Source organism: Bubalus kerabau, chromosome 2 (genome assembly GCF_029407905.1).
Source record: "Bubalus kerabau isolate K-KA32 ecotype Philippines breed swamp buffalo chromosome 2, PCC_UOA_SB_1v2, whole genome shotgun sequence".
In the NCBI taxonomy this organism is placed as follows: Eukaryota; Metazoa; Chordata; class Mammalia; order Artiodactyla; family Bovidae; genus Bubalus; species Bubalus kerabau.
In genome coordinates this window covers 27194415-27211531 of record NC_073625.1, presented here as the reverse complement: position 1 = coordinate 27211531, position 17117 = coordinate 27194415, and the positions used below count along the sequence as shown (strand labels likewise).

The window sequence follows — 17117 nt, the reverse complement described above, 5'->3', positions numbered from 1 at the left end:
GTCATGGAAGTGCGGGGAGACCACGAGAAGGAACAGCTTCTGACTGCATGAGGTGGGCACTTACTGCAGGGTTATGAACATGGTCAGATTCGTATTCTAAAAGGACTGGTTTTTTTAAACAGTCAATTATTCTATTTTCCAGACCAAAGAGAAAATTAGAGGAAATGCTTTAGATGAAGTGAATGACTGCTAGAAGGATCATATTTATAGAAGCCAAAAATTGGCAGTTTAAAAAGTGAGTTATAAGAGAGAACCTTATCTAAAAAGGTAAAAACAAAAGCGCATGAGTACCTCTGGACCACTAATTGTAGGGGCAAATAATTTTTGATTATTCAACATCTACTAAAATAGAACAATAAATATCCAGTCTTTTATTTATAATTTTATATACTCATATGATTCCACAACATACTATATTTTAGTAGATTGCATTAAGTATTATAATAAATGATTTTGAGATATTATAAAATTACAGATTATAGATAGCTGCTTCTTTTTTGACATGAATAAGAAAGAAATTTGTAAGGCATTTTAGGATTAAAAACTACTTAAATAGAAAACTGGAAGATCTTTCAGTGCTTAAAGGTATAGATTTTAGTTTTCTTAACTAATCATTACTACTGATCATTACTACTGATCAGCAGTAACACTTTCTACTCTTATTGACTTTAAAAAATTGTATTCATTTTTAATTGAAGGATAATCACTTTACAATGTTGTGTTGGCTTCTGCCACACATCAATATGCATCAGCCATTGGTAAGTTTTCTTTTATGGAAAAAATATAACAGTAAAAGATAAATGAGGTGTTGATATATCACCGTGTGTTGGTTAGATATGCTCCACATGAAGCTTGAATGAGAAGAATATAAATGATGTGAGTAGGCTTATCTTTATTTCCATCAGAAAAATGATAATGTGTAATGTGTTCTTCCCATATTCAAAGTGCAGGGTGAGGGGTGGGTAGTAAAACAGAATGAGGTTCCTGAGTGCAGTAAGACAGAATTCCATCCTGTTTCAAGCCCCCCTTGTCATCTGAAATGCGGACCTGAATGACGTAGAAAATGAATCGAAGATTCCACATCTCTTCAAAACCCAAGTTAGCATTCCAAAAGAATCATATGACCTTAAATGTTTTGTTCAGAAATAAGTCACATCTAACACAAGCAATGACAAAAAGTCTCCTTTCACTGGGAATCAAACTTCAGTAAATGCCAGTGAGCCACTTAGTAGAGGCTAGACTATTTTGTGCCCCTCTTTGTATTCTTTCTGTTAAATGCAACTGTTTCTTTGGAGGCTTAACCACATGCCAGATTTGAAATGGTTGTGATCAGGCATTTTAGTTATTGGTGCAACTATGCCTTCATAATTCAAAAATAACAGAAAGGAATATTTTTACTAGAGCTTTCCAAAAGAAACACCTTATCACTTAGATGAAGTGTGGAAAAGTTGAATTCTAAAGCCAACAAGGTTATAAATGTCCAAAGGACTGAAAACAGGATTATAAAAAGCAACTTGAATCCATGCTTTTATATTGTGCTTGCCACTACAAACACTACTTTTAACATGCTGGCTTTATTTTCTGGCCTTATTGTTATGATACAAACCTTTGCTGTTTAGACATCTATTAAGAAGTCAATCCATATTTTTCTGGCAAAATATATGAAAAATAAAGTAAAAATATAACCGAAGGGAAGGGTGGAGAGTTTAAAAATTCACTAAAGTTTTTTTTTTTTCTATAGACTGTCTATTCATGAAATAATTTACTCACTCCACACCCACCATTTCCAATGGTGCAGTAAAATTGCTTTTAGAGACCATTTTCATTTAATCTGAAGGGTATTCTTTTTGATATGTGGTCCTGTGACAGCAAAGATAAACAGCGAAGTTTTAGCTATCTCATTTGCAATTCAAGATTTACTATCTTGTTCAAATTAATCATAATGTAATATTGACAGAAAGAAGGGGCCCATCTCAATATGTCTCCATATATCTCTCTCTGGGCAGATTCAGTACCCTAAAAGTTTTAATGCGTGGCGTCTTAATAAACATAGATTCCTTTTCACATAACAGTGTCTGCAGTACTTCTGGTGTGACTTTGAGGCTGTGACACGTATGTTAGAGTTATTTCAGCTTCTCCCATCACAGACATATCATCAATTTTGTACTTGTCAAAAAAGACTGCAGTCCCAGTGGGTCCAATGCAGTGTATTTTATTGTAGAGAAGCTTTCCATGATCCCTCAACCCCTGCTTCTCTCCACATCATGACATAATTTCAAGGGATATTATGAAATGAACCAGGACATAGTAAAGGCTGGGCTGGCTTTATGAATGGGCAAGTATGGATGCAAATTAAATAGAAGACAGACAAAGAAGACCATCTTGTGTTTAAAGGTCATACTGTTACCTTATCATGCTATTTCAAACTCAAAATTTAATTTAGATTCCATAGAACTTCTACCTCAAGAGTGCCTATAAAAATCAAATACCACTGAGAGTATTAGGAACATAAAGTTAGAATAAATGTATTTCAAACTATTCCTAGAAGAGTCTGCTGGAATAGAACAGAACAACTTATATGTTGATAGGGCTGGGGGAGTCCCTTGGACTGAAAGGAGATGAAACCAGTCAACCGTGAAGTAAATCAACCTGGATATTCATTGGAAGGACTGATGCTGGAGCTGAAACTCCAATACTTTGGCCACCTGATGCGAAGAACTGACTCATTTGAAAAGACCCGGATGCTGGGAAAGATTGAAGGTGGGAAGAGCAGGGGATGACAGAGGATGAGATGGTTGGATGGCATCACCAACTCAATGGACATGAGTTTGAGCAAGCTCCAGGAGTTGGTGATGGACAGGGAAGCCTGGTGCTGCAGTCCTTGGGGTTGCAAAGAGTTGGACATGACTGAGCGACTGAACTGACTGAGGGCTGGGGAAAGCTGCCTGTGGTGCTGTTATCTGTGAGACATACTGGCTTCTTCAGGAGAACAGTGATGCCCCCAAACAACTGGGCAGAAGGGAAGAAGGCAGGCTTCACTCACTCCAACATTTGACCTGACTCCAAATGTTGGGTTACCAATAGCAAGATTGGTTCAGTCCCAGCTACAACTAAGGGATGATAGACATGATTCTGGTTAATTGTAAAGGGTGCAAACTGTCTACTCCTAAGAAACTCTCAAATCACCATTTCCTGAGCAAAATATTAATATTTACTTTTTTCATTCACATATTCAAACATTAGTATGTAGGCAGCACCTTGAAAGACAGAGAAATGAATAGCACATCCTTTTTAATGAACTTAAACTTCAGTGAAAGAGATAAAGCCAAAAATGTAATATGATGTAGAAAGTGATTGAGAGAAGTAAAACATGCCATGACCATGTATAACACGAAAAAGAAAATTTTGACTCAAAGACTGAAAAATTCTAATGGACAAGGTGGCCTTTGAAGTGGGTTTTCTTTAATTTATTTATCTTTAGTTGGAGAATAATGCTTTAAATTACAGTGTTGGTGTCTGCTATGTATGAACATGAATCTGCGATAGATATCCAGACACTTTTCAATAGGCAACACAGGAGACAGCAATGGTCACTACATCTTGAATGAATAAATAAATGACAAATGTGTCACTGAAAGGGCACTAGATGGGGGCAGTGATGTGGAGACTACCTCCAAGTTCTGCTATATTTTCTAGGACAAGTTATCTAACCTCTTTGAGTCTCAGTTTTCCCATCTTCCAAGTATGAGGACTAGATTGGGTTGTCTTTAAATTTCTTTCTACCACTATAACTCTATGAAGGCATGGAGTTCTTGTTTGATCTCCAAGTTTCCTGTGGGGAAACAGACTACTCTTGATAATGTTTACTGAAGTGGCAAAATTCCCCAATGGGTACTGTGGTTATCTTACCAACCTTCCATTACACCTACCACCAGTCCATTCATTTTGCTCAGCAGCCAGGGAATTTGGGTGGGATTTACTTCCTCACCAGGTCCAAGGGTAGCTCCTAATTTCCCACTACTTTTTACTATTAAGATTGTTTCATCAGTGTTTCATTATCTAACTCTATCCTAAACCAAGACCAGGCACCACTGTGCTCAAACAAATTAGTCCAAAGCTGAGCACCTTCGAGATGGGCCAGTGAGAGCAAATGCGGGGCATTTGTTCAGCAATAGAAGGCAGCGGCCATTTTCTCACACTGGATGTGCAGACAAAGCTGATGGACATCGTATGAACACAGGATAACATTTTAAGGATGAAGATGACCGACAAGAGATGGAAACGCAAGTAAATCAGGAAACATAGAGACAGTTCTCCTCACACTTTGACTAACATCCATCTATTCTTGGACTTTTTTATTTGTAAGCCAATAAACCACATTCACTTTTAAAGGTATGGGAGATTGGTTTTCTATATCTTTTACTGTTCTTAACCACTAACCACATTTTTTAAACTTTTATTTTTGTAAAGTGTTTTTTTCTAAACCAGTTATGTTAACCAAGTACTAAGTCATAAATTCATACACATAAAACATACATATTATTAACTTAGATGGTTTATAAAAACTTAACAATATTCCCCCCAAAATGCTATGACTTTCTTAGTCTGGATTAGAAGGCACTATTACCTCCACACTAAGAGCTTTAACAAGAGAAAAGAGTTTAAAAGGATGGAAAAAAAAATGACTTTTCCCTGGAGGCTTTCAATCATTCTCGTGTAATTTTAGTCCAAGATATTTTTGGTACCATCCTGTTTCTGTCTCTTTAAAACGTGAACTTCAATTCTTTTGTTAGGGAATGTGAGGATTTTCAAGGATCAAAAAGAATAAGCAATAATCATTGTAGACTTTGTATCCACAACCTCCTTCTACACCTAAGGGGGTACTGGCCTTGTTTGGGATGGTCAGTGTCAGAGTGGAAACAGGATCTCAGGTGAACACATATCCCTGTGACAGAAGGCTTCTGCTTCATGACAGCGGCAGAATGCTCTGACTTAGGTCCAGTTATCTGTTAACAGTTGATGTTACCATCAACATATACACAAACCTGGACCAACTAAATCTTTCTGGTTTTTGAGAAAATCCCCCACATCAGTTTTTAAACTTCAATTTCATAGATTATGGAGAAAGACTGAGAATCAAAGAATTCAAAAATAATTCAATCAAGATTATATCGTTCCATCAGTGGCTGCAGAGGAGGAAACAGATATCCCCAGCCTCTGGCTAAGGGTTCATCCCTCCCCACCATTCCATTATTCCTACTGCATGAACAGTACAACTTTCACCATTTTTGAAGAAACAACAAATGTTTCCTTGCCATCTGCCAGTCAACAAAACAGTTTTTACAATTAGAATCATGAAAATATACCACTGGGACTTGGAAAGAGACTTAAAGATCATTTCATTGAAAAATTTCCCCAGCGAATTATGTTTCTAGACTCCATTTGCTAGATTTTTTTTTTTTAATTGCTTGAAGAAGGTAGTCTTGATTCTATGTAATAAATTCCTGTAGGGCTGGGTGGAGTGTCATGAAAATTTAAGTACTAAGGAAATGTTCATTCTTGGCAATTATTCTCTTATTTTTAACTACAACACTTGTATGTATTAAAACCAGAGATAACTTTAAAGAGCACTATTTTGAAAGTATGCTCCTGAAATGTTTACTGACTACTTATAGAATGCTTTTTTTGAATTACACAGAGAGATTATTGTCTATAACTACATAGTTGAGATATGATTATATATGAAATAATACTTCTCTTGTCTATCCTTAGTTTTTCCTAATATTGAATTTCCACTGAAGAATCCAGTAGGAAACTCCATTGTAATATAGGAGCCTATAATACTTATTTTGTTTTGGTGTAGAGTTTTAATCACGTATCATATCCCAGTATAATAAAGATTTAAATTACCTAGTTTGAGATTTCAGCTGACCTAACAGTCCTTTCTTTGTTACCAGAAATAAATACTAGGTATTTTAAGCTCTGAGATAAAAAATGCTCAACTATATACAAGTCTTAAGATATTCTAAAATACCAGTGAAGCTTTGAAAAATTAGTCAACTTTTTGGTAGACTTAGTATATCTGTGTGGGCAGTTGCAATGATAAAATGTCCTGGCTGGTTTTGCACTCTTTTCAGACTGATTTCAAATGGATAGTGACTAATTGTTTTAAAACTTATTGAAGACTACAATCATATGTTAGATAAAATTTGATAGAAACAGGCTTGGTTTCTCCAATTTACTGTAATTCAATAAGCAGAATGGTATGTTGGAAAGAGAGCAGACATTAGACCCAAACAGATTTGGGCTGAAATCTTAGTTATAACGTTTACTTACTGACTTTAGGGTCAATTTGCTGAACTATTCTGGCCATCTGCTTCCTCATCTATAAAAGAAGAAGAATAGGATTTACTTCTCAGATGTCCTTTCAAGAATTAGAAGTAATACATTTAAGTTAAAGAGAGTCAGAAAAATTGCTCTTAAAAATACTAGTTTTCCATTGACAACGATAGTTTAATGAGTCATAGGAAGTCAGACGACTCAAATATTTAAAGGTCATATCTGATTTTTTCAGGCACTTATTTAAAAACAGATTCACTTTCATTTTTGCAATATCATTCATTATTAAAAATGTATCTGACTATCTCACCTGCTTCAGTAATCAAATAGGGATAACTGTAACAAATCAAATTATTTAGTGATGAAAATGAATCAGCACTTAGGATTTATTCAGTGTCATATGTTGGCATGGTCTCAGTTACTTAGAGCCTCCATCACATTACTTTCACTTAGTGAAAAAGCTTCTAAGAACTAACACAAAAAAACAGACTTATTGTCAACCCCAGATGAGAGCTTATTCAAATTCACTTATGAAAATGGTATCGTAATTAAAGTACTAAGATAAAAAAGTTAGCTTATAAACTGAAAATGCCAGTGGTTTTGCTCACTTTGTCATTTGTATTTTGAACAACATTTAAAAAATATACTGTTATAATGTATCACCCGTCACTTGGAGAACTTTGTGTTCAAATTAGCATGGTGTTTGATACAGCACTGAAAACAGCGTTGTAGAAATGTTTTCTGCTTCAGAAAATGCCATGATGTGCTTATAACTGATTGCAGGAGAAGAGAATGAATTGGTTCCAGTTTCTGTACATTTTTACTTGTTAATAAGCTTCTCAATGGTTCTTCTTTTTTGTACGTTTCTGCTTTCACCTTTCTTCCCTATTGCTCAACCATATTGTCGACTATAAAACAAAACATTTTACATGCCCGCAAATGTAGGATTAAGAAGTATGAGTTAATTTTAGTATAGCAATTGTTTGGCTAAGGTCTTGCCACAGTGTGATACAAAGCAAAACATAATAAGAGAAATCACTTAAACATAAGAAAATTATTAATAAATCAGGAGAAATCAAGTGTGTGTGGAGAGGTTAGATGTTATGTATTCTGTTCTCATTTACACGGTTTATTACCTGTGTAATTGCTCTACCATGTAGGACATGCATTTGAGCAAACACTGTAAATTATTACAAAGTGTGTACAGCAAAACCTCTTCATAATATTTCCCTACTTAACGATTTTCCACGTGTAGAAGCCCCTGATTTACACAGATGTGATCCTCCAGCAGTGGGGCTTGAGCCAGAACCATACCAACAGTCTATATTCAGTCCTCAGCATACATTAATGATGCATGAGAGTTTCACGTGGGATAAAACTGTGAGCCAGAGGACCTCAAGATGCAAGCAGTCTAATGGAAGGAAGGGAGAGTAAACAGCTTACCGACACCACTGCCTCTGCTACTACCTCTAATAAAAACAATCGAACCTTCCCTTTAGCAAATGTGACTTTGAACAAGTTGCTTACTTGAACCTCAGTTTCATTATCTGTAAAATATGGATAATAGCTGCTTTGTAGAATGGTTTTGAGGGTTAAATGAGTATATGAGAAGTATCTAGCATTGTTCCTGAAACAAATGACTCAGTGACTAGGTTCTATTTATATATTGCTCTTATTACTCATGTTAATTTTACTATTGGAGGTATTTTGCTGTTGTGTTTATTTGCTAGGTCATGTCTGACTCCTTTGCAACCCCATGAACTGTAACTTGCCAGGCTCCTCTGTCCATGGGATTTCCCAGGCAAGAATACTGGAGTGGGTAGTCAGTTCCTTCTCCAGGGAATCTTCTTGAGCCAGGGATCGAACCCACATCTCCTGCATTGCAGGCAGATTCTTTACTACTGAGCCACCTATAATGACATGTTAAAAAAGTGTTTATCCCCATTTAGCTCATAGACTAGTTAGTACATTAAAATACACTGTCATATTAAAAAAGTAATCTTACCATACACTACATATGATAACTGTAAATGAATGCCAGGTAATCTGTCTTAAAGATATTATTTTTAGTAAAGCAGTTATCCTACAATTAAAAATAAACTAAAAGAAGATATTTTTATATACCTATTTCTCTCTAGGTAAATAGATGTTAGTATGATATTCCTGTTCACAAAAAGACCAAAGGAAAGTAAAATATGGTGTGTCTCATTTCCAGCTTCCATGTTGGGTATTATATCCATTTCTCAGTGCGAAGGTTATAACAGGTTCTAACAACTACATGTCCAATGTAGGCATACCTAAATATACATGACAGTTTTCAAAAGCCATAATCAATCAAGAGTCTAATGTCTAATCAAAGATACACACAAGGACCAAAGTACCTGTATAACATATCAGGAATGTTGGTACACTTATCAAGTGTAGTTTCGTCTACAAGATTTTAAAACACAGACAGTTATTGAAGGTGTCTTGGCTGTCCTTTTACTCTTTGTTGACACAAAGAATTAAAATCTGCCATCACTGTAACTTTTATCCCTAACTTCATGGTGATGAGATCAATGACTACCAGCGAGACAACTTTGACCTGGACTGTCTACTCAAGACTATGGTTTTTCCTGTGGTCATGTATGGATGTGAGAGTTGGACTGTGAAGAAGGCTGAGCGCTGAAGAATTGATGCTTTTGAACTGTGGTGTTGGAGAAGACTCTTGAGAGTCCCTTGGACTGCAAGAAGATCCAACCAGTCCATTCTGAAGGAGATCAGCCCTGGGATTTCTTTGGAAGGAATGATGCTGAAGCTGAAACTCCAGTCCTTTGGCCACCTCATGTGAAGAGTTGACTCATTGGAAAAGACTCTGATGCGGGGAGGGATTGGGGGCAGGAGGAGAAGGGGACGACAGAGGATGAGATGGCTGGATGGCATCACTGACTCGATGGACCTGAATCTGAGTGAACTCTGGGAGTTGGTGATGGACAGGCAGGCCTGGCGTGCTGCAATTCATGGGGCCGCGAAGAGTCGGACACAACTGAGCGACTGATCTGGTCTGATCTGATCTGGCAGCTGTGATTGTCACGCTGGCTCCGTGCTGAGGACGCTGATCCCAGCCTGCCAGCTGCGTCAGAGGAGAGTTTGAATCGCTGAGCAGAAAATGATCTATCCCTTTGATAAGTAGTTAGGACACCTGGGGATGGGATCATGGCAAAAAATGTCTTATTGGCAAGTCATTGTTGAGTTTGAGGCAGAAAGGGAGGTCTTGGAGCTCATTCCAAGTATCTGAAGATAATGCCTAGGTTTCTAAGGGCCCATCCTCACAAGTGCCACTCAAACATGCTGGCTGAAAATTCCCCTAGAGTGATAGAAAATGATATTTTCAACTTTTTAAGTGGAGTGTGTCCCTTAGTAATTACATGTATCATAGAGAATAGAAAATTAAGTATTACTACAAGAATGCTGAGAATACAGTGGCATAAAACTTTGTTTCCTAAAACTTTGTTTCTTATTTTAATAAGTTACGGGTGTTCTTTAAGGGTGGGATGATTTTGGAGAATGGCATTGAAACATGTATAATATCATATATGAAACGAGTCGCCAGTCCAGGTTTGATGCATGATACTGGATGCTTGGGGCTGGTGCACTGGGACGACTCAGAGGGATGGTATGGGGAGGGAGGAGGGAGGAGGGTCCAGGATGGGGAATGCGTGTATACCTGTGGCAGATTCATGTTGATATATGGCAAAACCAATACAATATTGTAAAGTTAAAAAATAAAATTAAATTAAAAGAATACAAGACATTTTTGTATTTTTAAAAGAAAAAAAACCAAATACCATATTAAAGCATAGATGTAGAATCTACAAAAGTGGTATAGATGACCTTATTTGCAAAGCAGAAATAGAGACACAGACAATGAGAACAAATGCATGGACACCAAGGGGGTAGGGGAGTGGCAGGATGAACTGGGAGAATGTGATGGACAAATATCCACTACTATTATAAAACAGGGAACTAATGAAAACTTACTGAACAGCTCGGGGAACTCTACTCAGTGTTCTGTGGTGATCCGGGTGAGAAGGAAATCCAAAAAAGAGGGGACATATGTTTTCTAGGTGGTGCTAGTGACAAAGAACCCACCTGCCAATGCAGGAGATACAAGAGATGCAGGTTCAATCCCTGAGTTAGGAAGATGCCCTGGAGAAGGGAATGGCTACTCACTCCTGTATTCTTGTCTGGAGAATCCCATGGACAGAGGAGCCTGGAAGGCTATCATCCATAGGGTCACACAGAGTCGGACAGGACTGAAGCCAACTTGGCACTCATATGTGACTGTTCAAAGCTGATTCACTTTGCTGTACATCAGAAACTAACACAACTCTGTGAAGCAACTATATTCAAAGAAATAAAAATACAAAGATGAAGCAGTGATTAGGAAACTTTTTTTTTTGCACTGGTTATATAAACTGCATTTGAAGTTTTTAAGAAATCTGGTACACTATTCAAGATGTTTACTAATGTATTGGATGACAAAAAAATTTTTTTGAAAAGCTATATTTATGTCTTGATCATTTTGACTGATTAATTTGTTTCTGTTTTGATGAGGGACAAGAAGAGGGTTGTGTGAGGGTTTTATCGATAGAATGAGAAGAAAGAAATATAAAAAATTAAAAATGTGCAAATATAAGCAAAGGCATTAATTTTGAGCAAAAACGCTTAATTCAGTATCTTAAATATATTTTATCCACTTGGGTAAAGATATCCAGTAATTACATATTGCACAAGAGAGCTATAAATCAGCACAGAGCTGAATCTTTTTAAGCTGTAACTCTTTAAAAATATTTTAGTATCATTATTATATTAAAATAATGTGCTAATATATTACTTTTGGGAGACTGGAGTTCCTAATATAATGAAAAAGGCCATGGTTTGCAAGTACTTAGAGGAAACTAAATGATTACATCAACTTAAAAAATGTGTCTATGGATGTGAAAGTGGCTCAGAGATTTGTGGTTAATTGAATCGGAACATAGGAGAGAGATAGTGACATACTATAAAATGTGGAGACAAGATTGACAACCTAAGTGTCCATCAACAGACAAATAAAGAAAATGTGAGACACACAACGCGTGCACACAATGGAATAGTACTCAGCCATAAGAGAGAGTGGAATTTTGCCATCTGCCGCAACACGGATGGACATGGATGTCACTATGCTACGTGAAATAAGTCCAACGGAGAAAGACATATACTGTATGATCATTAATATCTATAATCTAAAAATAAAGTGAACTAATGAAATAAACAACAAAAAAAGAAACAGACACAGGTAAAGAGACCAAATGAGTGGTTATCATTGGGAAGAGGGAAGGGAGGAGGAACAATATAGCAATAGGGATTAAAGAAGAGTTATTATGGGAATATATGAAATTACATTTGTGGAACTTTTGAAAATTGTAAAGCACATTAGAATTTAAAGAATCTTTCAATCAATATTAAATAAAATAAATATTTGAAAGGTGATATATGTGCTACCCGGTGAGTTTCTTCAAGTCTCTATTTAGAGTTCATAGCCAGGAAAATGGTGTCACAATGTGATAATATCAGATAATGTGATGCTGGTTTCTCTAGAAACCATGCTCATGTGGAGTTTTAACAAGTATAATAAAAGGACCAGGGTCTGTTCTTATTTCCAGTACTATCCAGAGTGGGAGTGGTCCTATACACTGGGGTGAACCACTAGATTCCATTGTTTATCACTGAAAAGGGGGCAATAGAACCTCGTAATACTCTGTGTGTGTGTGTGTGTGTGTGTGTGTGTGCGCGCGCGCGCGCACGCGTGTGTGTTCAGTTGTGTCCAACTCGTTGCGACCCCAAAGACTGTAGCCCACCAGGCTCCTCTGTCTATGGGATTTCCCAGGCAAGAATACTGGAGTGGGTTTCCATTTCCTTCTTCAGGGGTTCTTCCTAACCTATGGATAGAACCAACCCATGTCTCCTGCATTGGCATGCAGATTCTTTACCATTGTGCCACTGAGGGAGCTCTATGATGCTATAATACCATGCAAAATTATCCTGTTTACCTCTTGGATTATTTTGGCTTTTCATTCAGATTGCCATACAGAGTTCAGAATTTTCTCAACAGAGTGGAACAATTGTAACCAACTTGCAATATAAATTGGAAGAAACTGGAATTCTGAATAGATAGTCAATCTGTTGTCAGATAGACTGAATAACATGAGTTGGTCCTATAGGCTTGATGTACAAAACTGAGGATGAGACTCTGGATCTTGATCACTCTGTATAGGTACGACAGCCTCAGCAAACATTTCTGTCTGTAGAGACAGCCTCTCTATATTTGAAAAGCTCTTAACTATGGCACATAGTAAATTAAAGTGATTCATATTTGCTATTATATACATAAGTAGCCTGAACTCAGTATTAAGCCCCCCCAAAATAATAAGCAGGTGTACCCGTTATTTATTGCTACTGTTTTAAAATCCTTTCCAGATAGTGACATAAAACAGCAGTGATTTAGCGTCTTCTATAATTCTGTGCAATAGAAATATGGGCAGTTCTTCTGCCGGTCTAACTGGGGCTCACTCATGGAGCTGCAGTGATCGGATGACTTGACAGGGCTGGAGGCTTCCAGTTCTCTGTTGCCTGTTGTTTGAGGCACCTCAGTCTCCTCCATAGGGCCCTTCCATCACACTCTACTGGTCAAAATCAATTAAAACGCCAGCTGAGTCTTAGGGAGTTGGAGAAACAGATCCCACCTCCTGGTGGCAGAAGCAGATGCCTCCAGGGGGCATCACAAAGGGGCAAGCATACAGCAGTTTTCTTCACTGGAGGCATATCTCATTCACAACACTCTCCATGGCCTTCTGCCCTAGTAGTTCCCATGGTGCCCTTCACTGCCTGCCCAGCATCTCAGTTCAACATGCTACTAAGGAATCATGTAGGATCAAAGGTGAGCAATATGGGAAGCAGAGAGCAGGAGTTATGGTAGTAATTGAAGAGTTATTTATTGTTGTTTTCAATCCAAATCTCTTTTTAAAAAATCATAGATCTATATTGACCTTCACATAGAGCAAATACAGTCAAATGGATCAAAGACTTAAGAGAAAATAAACTCTGAAAAGTATTCCATAAAGTAAGGCATGCGGGGAAGTAAATGCCTATATCGTAAAGATAAAATACAAAATTTGCACTTAAAGACACCTACATTGAACATGGATTTCACAAATCAATACTTCATGCAAATCTTAGAATAACAAATATTGTCCCAGCTACCTTGTTCATGCTTTTCTTGTTTCTGTTTAGGAACAAAAATATTTCCTGGCTCTAAATAAAAACCAGTTTGCATCAGGAAAAAAATTCAAAAATCTTATTTTCTTTGTTCTGATGAAACAAAAATTTTTCCAATGTTTTATAAACAGAAATAAGTAGCAGATAGGATAGTTTTTGTTGTTGCTGTTATTGTTGAAACTGAAAGAAAAAATACAAAGAACGAAGTGTGCTAACAAAATTTCCAAAGGTAAAGGAATAGTAGGTATCAGGGAACTGCTTAACAGTAGCTTAAAGGAAAACTGATGGCAATGGTGGTTTCCAGATCCTGAACAACCTCTGCTGTTCTGTCCTTAAACTTCAAACCAGGTAGATGTTGTACCACTGGGAATGGCTGCTCGAGAATCTACAGTGGCTTCCTTTGAACCAGTGAATCAAATCCCTCCTTGTAGAAACACAGGAGCCTCCCTAGGAGCTCCTTCTGGAAGTGCTCAACCTGGTCTGTCAGAACTTTCCAGAAGCAGCCCCCATTCAGTTCAGGCAACCTTCTTCACACTCAACATCCATCAAGCTTCCACCCTCTACCTGCCTGGGCTCATACTACTCCTCCCTGGAATATGTAAGATGCCCAATTTCATCTTCTAATTCTCCAAATCCTATGCATTCAAGATCTGCTCACCTGGAACACCCTCTATTAAATTCTATCTAACTATTCTAGGCAACACTGAACTTCCCTTTCCCTTTGGGAACTTTTGGAGTTGATCGTATGCAATAATAATTATTGGGGCTTCCCCAGTGGCCCAGTGAGTAAAGCATCCACCTGCAATGCAGTAATACAGGAGATGCTGGTTCGACCCCTTGATTGGGAATATCCCCTGAAGGAGGAAATGGCAACCCACTTCAGTATTCTTGCCTGGAGAATGTCATGGACAGAGGAACCTGGTAGACTACAGTCCATGGGGTCATAAGAGTCAGACATGACTGAAAGGACTAAGCACAGTCTACCAATAGCTAGCTGTGTAGCCTTTTCTTAGGGAAATTTTAGAATTGAAAATATGCAAATATTGAAAATAATAATTACTAGAGAAACAACAATGGCTGTTACACTGGCTGCTTTTTCTGTGCTAGGAAGGTGGGGGATGTCAGATTTTGGTTTCCCCACTTCTGCTGTTTGTCATCCCTATTTCCTACTGAACAATTAACTTGCCTGGTGTGTACAGCCTAGAATTGAGGAAAATTCCAATAGACTGTCTTCCAGTACAAAGCCGAGGAGCCAGACCTTTCTCTTCCTTGTCCCAGTACCTCACAGGAAACAAGCATATACTTCTTACTGGAGCCAGTGATGCAAGGACTAGCAGAATGCCCGGAAGTCATTTATCCCAGCAGCGGCAGTCGGCGGCGGTATTCTTAGCAGACTTTCTAGTCCTGTTCAGCTGTTTCCTTCTGCTTCCTGCTTCTTGTCTCTGGATATTCCTGGTTCTTGACGTTCCTCTTTCTGCTCTGGATAGCCTTCCACTTAAGTATGTGAGTCCCCTGAAACTTTTCAATACCCTGCTTCTCTTCAGTGCGCCTGAACTTCTTTCAGCTCTCTGCAGCCCAGGCTCATGGTGCAGCCACACAATGTAGACAGTATGGATGCTGTGTGTGCAATCCCAAGTCACAGATACCGGCCAGAGAAAAGCTACTTAAAATTTTTTTTCCTGTATCTGCACTTAATGGCTATGCTTTTCAGATGGTAAGAAACCAGCCTTTTTAAACTCAAAGCAATCTTAGTCATTTCCGTATTTCTTCATTCAGTTTAAGATCTCACCCTGTCTGCAGTCTCAGCATTGCTTCCAGGTCATGGGGCTTACAAGACACAGGCTGGGCAGGGAGAAGATTCTGTCTCTCTGTACTTGTCACCAGTCCCTGCTGGCAGGCAATCCAATGCCTCATTTCCTGTCCAGATTCATGGCCGTCGTTACGGGCTACAGCGTGTCTACTCCCTTCAAAGTCCCAGGCTGAAGCCCTAAAACTCAGTACCAATGAATGTGACTGTATTTAGAGACAGAGCCTTCACAGAGGTGACTGAGTTAAAATGAGGCTATTTACATGAACCTTAATACAATCTGACCGGTGTCCTTATAAGAGGAGAAAATTTAGACACAATAGGGATGTGTGTGCACAGAAAAATCATCTTGTGAGGCCACAGTAAAAAGCAGCCATCTGAGAGCTATGGAGAGAGGTATTAGGAGAAACTTAAGCTGCCAACACTTTGATTTCAGACTCCCAGCCTCCAGGGCTGTGGGGATATGTGTTTCTATTGTTTAAGTCACTTGGTCTATGGTTCTTTGTTATGGCAGCCCAAGCAGACTGATACAGCCATCTGCTAAGTTGCTTCAGCCATGTCCAACTCTTTGCAACCCCATAGACTGTAGCCTGCCAGGCTCCTCTGTCCATGGGATTCTCTAGGCAAGAATACTGGAGTAGGTTGCCATGCCCTCTTCCAGGGGACCTTCCTGACCCAGGAATCAAGCCAGCATCTCTTATGTCTCCTGCGTTGGCAGGCGTAGCCCTATGCTCACTTTATACAAATGATTATTGGTTTTTGTTTTGAGCTTTCTGTTTGTTTCATTTGTTTTGTTTCGGCTGAATTGCACAGCATGTAGGATCTTAGTTCCCTTACCAGGGATCGAACTCAGGCCCCTATAGTAGAAGCATGTAGTTTTAACCACTGGACCACTATGGAAGTCCCTATGATTATTGTTCATATAAAGTTGCTAATTCTGGAAATCCTTGAGACCTTCATACTAGTACGTTGGGGTCAAATTGAGTCTGGGGTAGTGTCCTGTTCAGAGTGGCCACCTAATAAATGTTTAATAATTGGTGCAGAATACGATAGACATTAACTCATGGTTTGCTGCAGGCAACAACAATTTGTAAATTTTTTTTATCTTTTGATTTGAAAGAAATGAGCAAAAAAAAGAGAGCCAATTTTCCAACTGAAAAATGAGCAAAATATTGCTGGACAGCCAACATCTGGTATCATTTAAGCCTGAACTGGACAGAGGGAAAAAAAGAAGATTATACCAGAGGGAACAATCCTGAATTTAACAGAGGGAAAAAAAAAAAAAAAGATGACACAGTTCATCTCTTCAGTGATTAAACACCCTCCACTTTCATATAGCAACACTGCAAACTGACAGTTTACCTTCCTTGAGTTTTGCATTTCACTGTCCAGTAAGGAAACTCTAAAGGCAAAAATGCTAGGATTCTATTTTCCCAGAATGATGCCAAATAAAGCTGTCTTAACCCTTCTAACTCTTCAACAAGCTACTCTCCAACGCTGCCATTGGTGAATGTGCATTAAATTCAAGTGGAGGAAATGGGTGGTTGTTCTTTTTTTTTTTTTTTTTCAAGAAAGTAAGGAGGGAAAGAATGTCCTTTCCATGTCAATGTGCATGATTACCAGGAAATTTGAGCAAATTAAATCAACTTGTGTTGGGTGTACAGATGTTGCA

General features: G+C 38.2%; 1 long non-coding RNA gene across 1 annotated transcript in view; it reads right to left on the bottom strand.

The window, feature by feature from the left end:
- The window catches only part of LOC129644639 (uncharacterized), a 285309-nt gene that overhangs the window by 67877 nt on the left and 200315 nt on the right, over positions 1–17117 (bottom strand). Inside the window, exon 2 of the long non-coding RNA XR_008710903.1 lies at positions 6337–6385. This is a non-coding gene — a long non-coding RNA (uncharacterized LOC129644639). The remainder of the gene's footprint in view (positions 1–6336; positions 6386–17117) is intronic.